The sequence below is a fragment of the Sphaeramia orbicularis genome, chromosome 11, assembly GCF_902148855.1.
Source record: "Sphaeramia orbicularis chromosome 11, fSphaOr1.1, whole genome shotgun sequence".
NCBI lineage: Eukaryota > Metazoa > Chordata > Actinopteri > Kurtiformes > Apogonidae > Sphaeramia > Sphaeramia orbicularis.
The window spans coordinates 24252281-24266359 of record NC_043967.1 but is presented as its reverse complement, the minus strand read 5'-3'; the positions used below and the strand labels follow the sequence as shown (position 1 = coordinate 24266359).

The following is a 14079-nucleotide window of genomic DNA, read 5'->3' as shown; positions in this document are numbered from 1 at the left end:
ACAGTTCAATTAGTTTCTTTTCCCCCTACACAGCTGTAAATGTATTCTCTTACACCTCCACAAGCACACATGATGAAATTTAAGAAAGCAATAACAATTATAGCAAACAATGTTCACTCAAAAAAAAAAAAAGGGCTGTAGATATAAATCTTCGTCAGAGGCAGAATGACAGCACCTGATAACATGTAGGGCTGAGCAATATGGACAAAATTTCATATCTTGATATTCATGCCAGATATCTTGATATCGATACGATATGACTACGGGTTCAGTGAAAACCAAGCATTTTTCAGAAAAATACAAACATCATAATACAAAAGAATGCGGAAAGAGCAGTTTTTATTTTATAAGAACTTGCTGTCAGTCCATCGACATTAACATAAAGTATGAATAAATGAAATTTGTTGTGACTTCCAGAGCTGTACATGCAGGGTGAGCGCGGGGGACATCTATATCATTTATATCATTGCTTTTTTGATATTAATATCTTGAATGTTCATATCTAGATATCGATACAATAACGATATATCTTTCAGCCCTAATAACATGGAGTATTATTGCATCACCAATAAATATTATTGCAGCAGTAAAGGTAACATAGGTTCCCATCTTTTAGTAAATATGGTTTTCTGAAGCCTGAGCAAGTATGTGATCTGGTAAATATCCCAAACTTTTTGAATCCATGTATTATATGGGGAGGTTCTGGTTTCATCCAACTGATGGTTATAGACTTTAAGGCAGCGGTGAATAATATATTCAAAAGGTATTTATCTGCTTTTCTATCCAGACCTTCAAGTATTACTCCCAAAACTGCCATTGTGAAGCTTTGTGGGATGTTCATTTTAAAAACCTCCTTCAGGGCATTGAACACCTCCCTCCAAAACACATTTAACTGAGGACAAAGCCAAAATATGTGAGTGTGATTAGCTCTAACTTTGAAAGTTGACCTTTTTTTTTTTTTAATCAACTCATTCTTTTTCCTCATTCACTTGAGGACGTGCTCTTTTATGATAGGAACTGAGCAGTTATGTTGAATAACTCTGCTCTATAAGCCAATAAAAATAGTTCCCATGGAGATGCTGAGGGAGAAGATGCACCGGGTACACTAACCATTAGAACAACATGGCAATTTACTTAATTGCTGAACCAGGGAATTTGCTCCTCTTCCATATTCATAAGGGACTTAATTCACCTGAACCAATGCAGCTTTGAGAAAACATGACCTTCTACTTCACCAGTGGTCCAGTCGGACAAAAACAGCACGGCCAGCAGTCTGTTTATGGGGTCTTTATGGAGTGTCAGTAGGGTCAACTGCAGGATGGGCTCTTCCCTGTAGATTTACACTGAGGGGCTTCAGAGTGGGTCACCGTCTCCCAGTAGTTAATTTCGTAATGCACCCGGGGGAGGCTTAAATATTTCAACCAAGCCTCAAGTGCAGAATCTCCTTAATAGGTCCAGAAGAGACTTACACTTACTGCAACTATTTTTTTGAGAAAGATCCAGGGACTAGAGTTTGAATAAGAATGCAAACATAGTGAAGCAAAAACATCTGGCAAGAATCCTCACTGTTAAGCAAAATGTGAAAATTCAACATAATTATGTTGTAAATTGCTCCTTAATGCCTACTAAAATGCATTCTCAAGTAATCCTAGATGTGTCTGTTTTTTGTCCAATTTGATTCTGACCATCTATTTTTCAGCAAGCATAAATGTTTATGACTGCAGCCAAAAACCCACCTTCTCTAAAACCTCTATCTTAGTCTTTTATCCCAAATTGTGTGCGTCATTATCGATTTAAGAGTCCGCACTTGCACTGGCGCTCACACTTCAAAACGGCATTCACTGGGACTTGGCAGGCTCTGTAGAGTTATATTCTCATATGAATTTTTTTTTTTTTTTTTTGCTTCTCTTAATTGTTCTCATAAATCATGGACTTTGTAGGATCACCCAGCACAGAATGTCACTACGAGCAGCATGTTCCATCTTCTAATAATGCATGCATTAAAACAGATTTTATTTGGCAGTAAAACATACTCCAAAAACTACTCTCTAACCGTTTGGCTACAAACTACATTTCTTTCTTCTACTATTTTAATATTATCTCAAACTGATTCATAACAATTCAGCTGCATTAACCTCCCTGGCATTGTTATGTAATGCAAACCAATCTGCACGGCCTGTCTCATTGCCTCCATACAAGAGGTTCACAATCCTTGCTGACCCCTATCAGCTCTGTGATCAAGCCGCTGTATGAGCCATTGATTGGCATTTGTCTGGTCGAGGTCCATAATGAAGGAGATGATGAGATTATTGACCAGGCTGTGTGTATGAAAATGAGCTAGGAGAGGTGGATGTCTACAGGGCACCATTTGTGAAGTAGCACCCACTCACATTAACAGCAACATTTACAACATTAAACTCCAAATGATGTAAAAACAACAAAAAAAAGTGAATTTACTTCAGTCACATTGTACAACATACCGTACTTACAACACTGGGAAGAAATCGTTTATTATCAATGGTCTTTCTCAGGTAGCAAGAATGCCTACAACAAAAAACCAACCACCGATTTACAATAAAGTCATTTCCAGCTACATTACTGAGCAACATTTTCTTTTAGTGGGCTGATGTTGACTCTTTTTTTTTTTTTTTATGGACATGACACTAGTAAATAACAGCAACATAAAAGTATAGACAGTGTAGGCAGAGCGATTCACTAGGGACCATAAAGTCAGATATTCAGATACAACCTCTGTAATACACTTATGTTCACAATATTAAATAAACTAAATGCAGCATTGGTAAGTGGGTAGGGATGATTCCGTTATCAATATTGGTTATCGATCCGATTCCTTATCGATTCTCATTGGGTGAGGGAATAAAAGAGTACAAACGGGTGTGTTTGCATTAACTGTCTTTATATTTCCATCTCTGCACAGAAATATAACATATACAGTATGTACAAATAATAAGAACAGATGACGCCAGGCCCGGTACAGTGAAAGTGAAACTAAAGACGCTTTACTAATTCCTCTATTGCCGCATTTCTACAACGTGGAACCACTTTGACTCGGCTTGGCTTGTCTCCTGTTGTTGTGCACCTCATTTCCTTTCACTTCTTACCTTCGGAAACTTGTATTTGAGGAGTTACGACGTTTGTTGCCCACACCAGAACTGGAGCTGGGCCCGGCGTTCACTCTGCCGCTACATTCACAAGAGCCGCTACGTAGCGTATCAAATACGTGACATTCCTGTAAATGATTCACATGCTGTGGACAAATGTTTGAGGATATTGGAGGGATTCCACCCTTTTGAAGACATGGAAGCTTTGACAATGTTACAAGTAAGTGGACCTGGTGTCGTCTGTTTAGACCGTTCCTGCCTCAACGCCATATTGGCTACGTTCTGACCAAAACAATGCAGCGTACGTGTGACGTCATCGCGCATGCACAACGAAGACGGAATCGATAAGCAGAATCGTTAAGCAGGCAGGCAAACGATTCCAAGGAATTGATCTACTGAGAACTGGTTCTCAAAAAAGAACCGGTTCCCGATTCCCATCCCTATAAGTGGGTATGATTATTTATTCCACTTGTAAATGTTATATCCTTGTCACCAGATAGACTGTAGACATAATGAATATTCCATAAATACCAAAGTGATTACCATTTTGTTTCTATTTTGCTTCATTCTCTTCTCTTAAAGCTGTGTATGGGCCACAGCAGCACAAACACGGAAACGGCTTCATTGGTTTTTGCTGCTGCGGCTGCGTGGAATTCCGAAAAAGCCCGAGTGACGGTTTTGGTTTCGGTTTGGTATGTAAACAAAGTGATTGCTTGTGATGGAGTACACTTCGAAGTTGTTCAGCGTGAGGGGAGTGATTCAGGTGTTAATCATGGGAAGACTAATGGTTTGTGATACTTCAGTTATCACTCTGAGTTTTACAGATTTGATGAAAAATTGGTGACGACTATCCTACCAGCTTTAGATGATAGATATTGAATTGCATCCTCAACTGGGAATTAACATATATAATACATATATATCTGTATACACACAGCCTAACACCTCTGCAAGTCAACAGAACAGCCTTTGATAAAATAAAATAAAAAGGCCTCTATTTTCCTAATATATCCATGGTAACTGATTTGACTGTAAAATCCAACATTCACTCATTTTCTGTGACCGCTTAATTCTTGATGAACCATGATTGACTCTCACATTCAGATCTGCTGGTATTTGTAGTGACCATTTAACCTATCACAGTGCATGTCTTTGGACAGTGGGAGGAACATAGAGTAGCAGGAGGGAAACCTGTGCAGAAACAGGGAGAACATGAAAACTCCACACAGGAAGGCCGGCACTGGGTTTGACCCCAGGACCTACTCACTGTCATATCAAAGGAAAAAAAGACTCACAAATAAACAATAACCGGTGGTCAGAAACTACACAATCTGGTAAACAACAGCTAGAAAAAACTGGGACCATCCTTAGGTCGCAGGTGTCAAACATGCGGCCCGGGGGCCATATCCTGCCCGCCAAAGGGTCCAGTCTGACCCCTGGAATGAATTTGTGAAATGCAAAATTACACTGAAGATATTAATCCTTTTAGTTCAGGTTCCACATACAGACTAATTTAATCTGCAGTGGGTCGGATCAGTAAAATACTATCATAATAAATGATCACAACTCCAAATTTTTGTCCTTGTAATGTTAACATTTTCATGTCATTTTACTGTATTTATACTAAAACTATCATTTCACAAAACACAAATAACCTCCAGATATATGAACATTTTAAAATGTCTGAAGTGCAATTTTAAACAAAATTCTGCCTGTTATTAAATCTTTGTCTATTTGTTGATCTACTGTGATCTGTAAGTTGTAATTTACATGTTTACATGATAAACTGAGACATAATATTGTTAAAATTGCACTTAGTTTTCTTAAGAAATTTCAGTTTGTTCATGTTATTCACATTGTTTTTAAAGGATAGTTGTAGATGTAAACATTTTCATCGCATAATTTTACTTTATTGCTCTAAAACATAGAGGAAAGTTGGAGTTGACATTATTCATATATTATTATGTTATTATTTTACTGGTCCGGCCCACTTCAGATCAAATTTGGCTTAATGTGGCCCTGAACTAAAATAAGTCTGACACCCCTGCTGTAGGTAATAAGGATTTTTAATTTGATTTTCTTTTTTACTTTTGCCTTTTTTCCACACATATCACCTGATTCTTTCATACATCTACGCTTTGCATTTTTCAACCAGTTAAATACCCACAACTCTTTATTTATTTTTTCTTCATCCAACACATTATTGGTGCTAGTACACGTGTATACTGTACATGTGCTGATGTGCTTAGCTACTGGTAGCTAGCATGCACTGTGGCTGTGTAGTGTAACTATGCCTATTGCGAATAGCTGCCTTTTGTATATTATACTGTATATTAATCTGCAGAAAAATTATTTTCATCCACAACCTCAAAGGCATTATAATACATGAAAACCAAACTCATCAAATGGCATCTGTGGTGAATTATGACATCGCTGTTGTCAAGATGCAGTTATAAATTCCTCTACCTGCATATTAACTAAATATGTAGTTTCCCCAATGGCATTTAGCATTTTGATATATGCACCTAAGATGACTTTTTCACAGTTACAATACATTAAATATTCATTTATTAAATGCATTATGTTTTATGGAACCGTTTGTGCATGCACTGCTTCACAAAGGGCATTCCATAAGTGGGGGTTTTACCTGGGTATTAGTATTGACTGATGGTAATGGGAAGGGTGGATGCTCACTTGCTGGGTCTGTTTAAAAGCTTTAATGAAAAATCAGATGGAGACAGGTCCTGCTTTGATGTTTTTTGCTCCTCCCTCTTGTTACAGTTTAAGGATGAGGAGTGAGAATAAGAGGAGAAAAATGAGTCCGTATTATGATCCTCAGTTATTTTCAGCATCTGTGCATAACATACTAGGTCACATTTAGATAGTAATTATGAGTAGTTTCATTCTACATTATTGGATTCATTTCATCCTAAGATGAAATGCAGATCTCTATACTAAACTGTACTCTGCACCACTGTTATACGGTGCACCAACCAAAAGTGTGGTTCAAGTGGCTAGGGTTCAAGTAGGCACACATTAGCATTTTTTGGAAGAGGTCAAGCGCATATGAAGCACGGAAAAGTGACGGCTAAGAGGCCTCTGCTTTTTTTTTTTTTTTTTTTTCGGATGAGACAGGCCCTGGGGAGTCAACAGTGAGATGATGGATACACTGTGACTGGAGATGCTATATCCTCCTGTCGCTGATGCCATCCACCCGGTTGGATCTTTACCTCTTGACACTATCTTTCCTTTTTCCGTCCACAAACACTCTACTGTGATACCGCTGCATTAGCCGGATCAAAGAGTAATATTGGGTTTGGATCTTTGTGTGAGAGTGTGTACCATGTAGTGGTTGTCCAGTGACATTTCAGAGCTCATACGTGCCTTGAAGTAGCGGCTCAGTTGGTAGCGTGGGTCGTCCAGTGACTGAAGGGTCAGCGGTTCAAATCCTTGCTCCGACTGTCCTTGACACTGAACCCTAAATTGCTCCCTGGCAGTACATTGCATTGGTGCATGAATGGGTGAATGTGAGTCTTTGTAAAGCGCTTTGGGCACCATGAAGGTGTGGAAAAGTACTATGTAAGTGTAGTCCATTTACCATTTTATTTATTAGAAGTGGTGTTTCATTTCTTAACATTGTAAAAAGAGGACGATGCAACGTTTACTTGATCTGCTAACCAGTGAATATACAGGGTTATTCAAAAAGAATGAACCGATTTCATGACACATTTCTTCAGTTCTCAAGCATCATCATGGAATGAGTCAGTGACCATTTGAAAGAGGAGTTTTCTAAGTTTGAGCTTTTTTAAAGGAAAAAGTGCTCCCACGATGGATTGGTCGGAAGGGGGCCCCAGACCTTGCTCTTTGTGCTTGGCCTGCGAGATCCCCACACCCCACCGTGTGTGTTTTTTTTTCTTGTGGGGATAAGTAAAAGATTGCGTAAATGTTCCACCGCTATCCACTAACCTCGATGACCTTAAAGATCGATTAACAGCAGCGATCAACTCAGTGAATCGTGATATGCTGATACGCGTCTGGGAGGAATTCTCTTATCGCATTGATGTTGTCGGTGCTGCAGGTGGTGGCCACATTGAACACTTGTAAGACAGGAAATAAAAGTTGATTGTGAGTAGAATACTTGTGACTTTGCTGGAGTTTTCGACTGTTTTTTTATTAAAATATTGTGTAATGAAATCAGTTCATTCTTTTTGAATAACCAGTCATTCATCATTTTTTCATTAGTTGCTTTTCCATTGATTCTCAAATTGCACATATAACTTGTGCATAAAAATTTACCTAATGGAAAAATGACAATTTCGCCAAAAGTCTCATTTTTTAATTGCGCTAGCAAGAGGTGGTTTTTCGGGTGTAGCACAAATGGTATATCACGCAAAACTGCAAAGGAAAGACCTTTTCTCACAACGAGAGTCAGGTGAATTAAAAAAAACAGATGTTGACAGACAAGCAAAGAAGAAGAAAACACATGTCGCGTATGTGTGGACACACCAAGAAACCCAATCATTTTTAATTTAGTACAAGATAGAAGGGTAATATATATAATAATGAACATATCTGTAAATCAACACCATATTTATGTTTGTCGCCATGTTTATGGAATGACTTCTCGTGTCATCTCGCGATAATAAATAAACAAATCATCGCATTTGTGATTTAATGGAAAAACCGACATTACACACTTCTGTTTTTTCGACATTTAGTAAATCGGTAAAGTTTTGTGCAGATGTCCAAAGGAAAAGCGACTATTGTAAAGATTCAGTATGTAATATTAACTTGTGCATGTACACTTACATTTAGTTTGTTCTGGAGTCAGTCTTTTGCTGTGAGCTGGTTGTTAGTTGACGTCATCTCCATTTCTAAGCTCAAAATGTCACAGTAGCCTTCATTCATTTTAAAAGCTTACATTGATTTCTAAATAGACTACCTTTTTCCGGAGAAAATGCTTCCTGTGTTGTTTAATGCCTGCCTTTTTTTCCTCTATGTGTAGTGCCACTGAGTGCAACAGTATCTCCCATTAGTTTAGAGATGGTGTTGGCTAATGTCAACAAATTGGACGTGGTTACACAAGGATGACTCTTCCATATGGAAGCTCTCTGAGTAAGACTACAAAGAATATTGCTCCAGTATTTTCTTTCTCTTCCTGTTGTCTTGACTTCCTGCGTCGTTTCCCATTATCTGTAAATCCCTCTAATTTCTTAAAGCCGTGAGTCATTCCTCACCAGAAATTCGGACAAATCTTTAGCTTTGGGATCGTTCTGCTCATCAGAGAGTGCGTCAAAGAAGCACAGAATCTGTATGCTTCTCATGCAGCCCATAAATATTGCCCCTGAAGGGATTTAACAAATGTTTCAGCACTGCAGCGTATTTGCGCAAGATTCTTGTATTTTTTTTAATGCATGTTTTAAATGCCCTCAGGTGCTATAGCTGATTTCTATGCATTGATTTACCATAGACATTTACACATTTACAAGCATGGATATAAACAAAACAAAAATCGTATGTGCTGCGTGCCTTGCATTGTTTGTATTGTTGAATTAGTGGGTTATGCAGATAACAGATGTCCTCCAATTACACTCTCCTAATTACATTTTAATCAGGCTGCATTATGATTCAGTTTTGTGGCTGAAGCAAACAAAGGGAAAATACTCTTCATATAAATAGCATGTACTCTTGTGAAACAATGTCATTTAGTTCATCTATGAGAATAATTATTTATACACGTTTTGCTTTTGCGTGACATCTTTCCTCATTTTATACTTCTAAAAAGGAGAAAAAGGACAAAAAAGAACAACTTTGCACATGTAACAGGCTGAGGACAGTTTATTTCAAAGCTAAAACACAAAGGCTGAATGTACTGTAGTGTGTGACTTACTACTGGATCAGATTTTATTCATTTCGCACCTGCCTGCAGCAGAACGGGCACATTTAACCATCTGAGGCAGGAGCCATCACCATGTTAATTGTACTACAGTCAACATCAGATCAGTGTTAGTCCTGTTCAATGTTCGCATTTTACATGGGTGAAGGTATTTTCCATTTCATACAGGTTTATCCTTCTACTTTAAAATATTAAAGTTTTTACTCCACTCGATTCAATTGAACCTTGACTCAGACTATGGTGTGTTACTGCAGATTTCATCACATGAACTGGCCGAAAACCAAAAAAGAAACAGCCTTCTGTTGGATAATTACCATTGTGATTATTATGTTTCAATTGCAACAAGTTCTTTAACAACCATCAGTTTGATGGAGAGTGTAAAGATTGGACTGCCGCCCCGGATCCCATTGTGTTCAAGTGGGCGGACCAGGCACCAGCCACACTGTCAATCCAAAGCAAGCTACCAATAGAAATCCACCCCTTCTGCTCATGGAGATCCCGCCCATCACGTTCAGTTGAACTTACAAGCTACAGTTTTTCTTCACAAAAGACTTGAACACGCAAAACTTTTCTACTCGCAAACAATTTTGACCCAAAAGTAAGTACCACTTGAATTTGCAAGGAAAACTTTTTGATTTTGCAAAAGATTTAGAGATGCAAAACCTTTGGATTTACAAACAAAACTTTTAAAATGGCAAAACATTTTGGCCTGCAAGCAGAAGTTTCAGATTTGAAATGAAAGAAAATGAGAACACAATTGATTTTGTTAACCCTTTAGGGCTCCACGGTCACAGGCCCGTGACTGAATCACATGACATTTTCAACATATCGTAGTGTCAAAAATCAGAAAACCAGAGAAAATGCCTATGTAAAGATACTTATATGTCAAATATTTGAGTATAGTTTTAATTTATTACAATTTTGATTTTATATACCTAATTTGGAACCAGTATTCACTTTTAAAGTCTTTGAAATGGTTCGTTAAGTGCCTTTGTGTTATTTATGCAATAAATTATTTACATTTTCAAATCAAATTTTACATTTTTTGTGTGTTTTTGGCCTTTTATCTTGATATAGTAGGTTAAAGTGAAAAAATAATAACTAGATGAGATAGATGAAGTTGTGCTAAATAGAAAGATACCAAACATGGGTATAGTAAACATTTCTTTATATGGCATATAAAGGCAAAATCAAAAGTGCACAGAAATGGCCAAAATAGGCTCAGACCCCTAAAGGTTAAGCATGAAAATTTTGAAACATTCATTTTTTTTTTTTTTTTTCCAAATCTTGATTTTTTGTTTGCCTTTTATTCTCTTTGCTTGCATAACAAAGAAACAAAATTGTCTTCGTACACTGCTCAGAAACTTGCAAATAAGTCTCAAAGATCAATGTCAAGAATTGTGATAAAATCGAGATCATGTTTTTATTTTTTAAAAATCATGATATGATATTTTTTACCATCTGGGGTTGCTTCAGTTGGTCAGGGCTACATCCAAAAACAGCATGCATCTAAAAAAAAATTAAACAAATGAATGCTGCGACACTGCAAAAGCTTATCGAAATGCATGCTGCGATCAAAGCTAAAGGCAGACAAGTAAAATATGAGAGTGTGGGGATATCTTTTTTGGGCAGACTGTGTAGATGACAGTATATAAATGAGTTCAAATCAGCTGGAGCTTAAATATCTACAGCAGTAAAGTGCATGTAGATATTAATGCAGTTTCAATATAAATCCAAAAACATCATATATTATAATAAACACTGGGACCGGTTGCGGAACAGTGACTACTTCTACTCACAGCACAGTTTGCTGTTAATACTTATATATTTTTACATGCTGACATAAGGTTGTGAATAAATGTGTGTACTGGTGTATTCTCACGGTGAGCCATTTGCACTTTTACCTAAGTGCAAGTTCTCAATATTTCTTTCACCTCTGGTTACCTACATGCATGTAATTTGTATATCCACACTGAAAACACACACTCACAGCATGCAGAGTGGTGCGAAATGAATGTGCAATCACACATCAGTCTACATTAGTGATTAATTACAACTAAATCCCTATCATTGATTAAAAGTCTTGGCTGTGGTCAGATCAGTCAAAGACAAGTCGTTCAGCTTGGGGATACAAAGCACACAAGCACAAACATCTTCTCCATATTAGTACCGCTGCAACACACACACACACACACAATGGACAACACTGGATTAAATGCAGTGTAAACGGCTGCTAAAAATTGGTAAAAATGAGAACAGCTATTATAACTGGCCTGTCCTTGTTTCCTCTGTGGTGTTATGATGAAGTGTTTTGTCATGTTTCTAATGATGAAGTACTGAGTTTTACATTTATTGGTGTATGTTTAATGTCAGTATATTGATATAAGTGGGTTTTTTGGCGCCTCTCCTCCAAGCTCCGTTATGTATTATCAGGGGGAACCTATTACTAATGTGGTGAAAGGGCCAGTGAGTGAACAAGTTTGTGATGATGGAGGTGGTAGAGGTGGGGAATGCAGTAGAGGGCGAGCCATTTAGCACCGCTATAATAATGGCTTATGCTGCACACTGTGGGTGATAATGGATGTTGCTGCACTTGGTGTAAATTGTTTGACTGAGAGAATGTGTTGTTGTGTGCGTACATTTGTAAAATTATCACCCATGGATGTCAAAGACTCTGTGTACTTTCGAGTTTATACACTGTTCTACTCATTGCAACTCACTTTACAGTCTTTTAATTCCTGCCTACTTCTGTTTTTTTTTCTCTTCACAGCTCAGAACTGCAGTTACACACTACACAGTCCCATTGGGACGATAGAGAGCCCTGGCTACCCTTACGGTTATCCTAACTATGCCAACTGTACATGGGTGATTGTGGCGGCGGAGCACAACCGGATACAGCTGGTTTTTCAAGGCTTCGCCCTAGAGGAGGACTTTGACATCTTGTCGGTTTATGATGGGCCACCCAGCCCTGGGAACCTGCGCACAAGGTAAACACTGTCTATGTCTGCAAGTTTTGTCATTTATTTTATGTGACTTGAATAATGATTTTATTTTGAACTATCCAGAATTACATTTCTGTGCGGTGAAATCCTCCTTCGCTATGTTTGATGTGTTACAACCTGAATAATGTAATGAGAAGTCCCATTTGATAATACCAATAACAGTAGATATTATATGTAAATAGGGATGTAACGATATGAAAATTTCATATCACGGTTATTGTGACCAAAATTATCACGGTTATCATTATTATCAAATTTGAATTATTCGAATCTCGTATTTTCGAATATCGTATTATTGAAATAGTGCTCAAAATGTTCAAAAAGTACTTATACACGCACTGAAATTATTTAATCAAGTTGTATTTTGAAAAAATAAATAAATACAATAACTGGCACAATGTACTTTCTGTTGGAAGAAACATTCAAGTATTAACCCTTAGGGGTCTTAGCCTTTTTGGCCATTTTCAGTACTTTTCATTTTGCCTTTATATACTATATAAACAAATGTTTACTATACTCATTTGGTATCTTTTTTTTCAGCACAACTTCATCTATATAATATGCCTATTATTTTTTCCACTTTAACCTACTATATCAACATAAAAGGTCAGTAAACAAAAATAAATAAATAAATAAAATCCGATTTGAAAAATGCATATACTTTATTGCATAAATAACACAAAGATGCTTAACGAACCTTTTCGACGACTTTAAAAGTGAATATTGGTTCCAAATATTAAGTATGTAAATTAAAATTGTAATAAATTAAAACTATACTCAAATATTTGACATAAAAGCATCTTTACATGGGTTTTTTTTCCCCTAAAAGTGCAGTAATCAAACATGTTTATCATGATAATTACAATTTAAATGGTAATACTAACCGTCTGCAATTTTACCGCGGTTTATCATTATATTATACCGGTAATCGTTACATCCCTATATGTAAATTAACCCATAAAGACCCAAACAACCTCTGCTGACCTAAAAACCATCTATTGATATAAACTCTTTAATACCTGTTGATCCACTAATCCTATCAATATATGTAAATAATTGGTGTAAAATACAGTTTGTCATCTTTTCATGGTCATCAGATATGACCCATTTGGACGTTCAGAGGCTCCGTAGTGAACGTGGAAACACCGTCACTTCTACAACATTGATTCATAGAGTTGGATCAATGACAGCAGGTGGACATACCTGTTTTTATGTTCATTTCATTTATTTATTTTTTCGAGCAGAAGAAAAAGCTGCACTTTTACGTGTACAAGGAACTAAACAGCAGAGCAAATAAATTAATAAATAAAGGTGATCAAGACAAAAGAGCAATTGCCATGTACACTAGTAACAAAATAAATTCAATATGTATTGTTTGAAAAGGAGTGGGTGGGAAGAAGAAAACTAATTAAATCCCACCACCACCTCTCATTAATACAACATAACACATTACTTTCACTTCCTTAATGATAAAATTACATCTGCTTTGAATATTAATAATGTAAATAACAGTTGGTAAATAGATTAGGAAAACTGGTGTATATTACACTTAGTAACTATTTAAATCAGAGGTGTCAAACTCATTTTAGTTCAGGGGCCACATTAAGCCAATTTAATCTGCATGAAGTGGGCTGGACCAGTGAAATAACAACATAATATTAAATAATGTCAAATCCAAACTTTCCTCTTTGTTTTAGAGTGAAAAAACTAAAATTATCTTTTAAAAAATGTGAATATATGAACAAACTGAAATTTCTTAAGAAAACTAAGTGCAATTTTAACAATATTATGTCTCAGTTTATCATTTACGCATGTACATTACAACTTACAGATCACAGTGGATCAACAAATACACAAAACATTTAATAACAGACACAATATCAGGAAACTTGCACTTCAGACATTTCAAAACGTTGTTCAGGTTATTTGCGTTTATGTGAAATGATAGTTTTTTTAGTGTAAATACAGTAAAATGACATGAAGACGTTTATATTTATAAAGAGGAAAACTTGGAGTTGTGAGTATTTATGGATTATTATGACAGTATTTTACTGATCCG

The 14079-nt window shown here is 36.7% G+C and overlaps 1 pseudogene; it reads left to right on the top strand.

Annotated features, from left to right (window-relative positions):
• Window positions 1-11506: 11506 nt before the first annotated feature.
• Window positions 11507-14079, top strand: part of LOC115428144 (CUB and sushi domain-containing protein 2-like) — a 118829-nt pseudogene continuing 116256 nt past the window's right edge.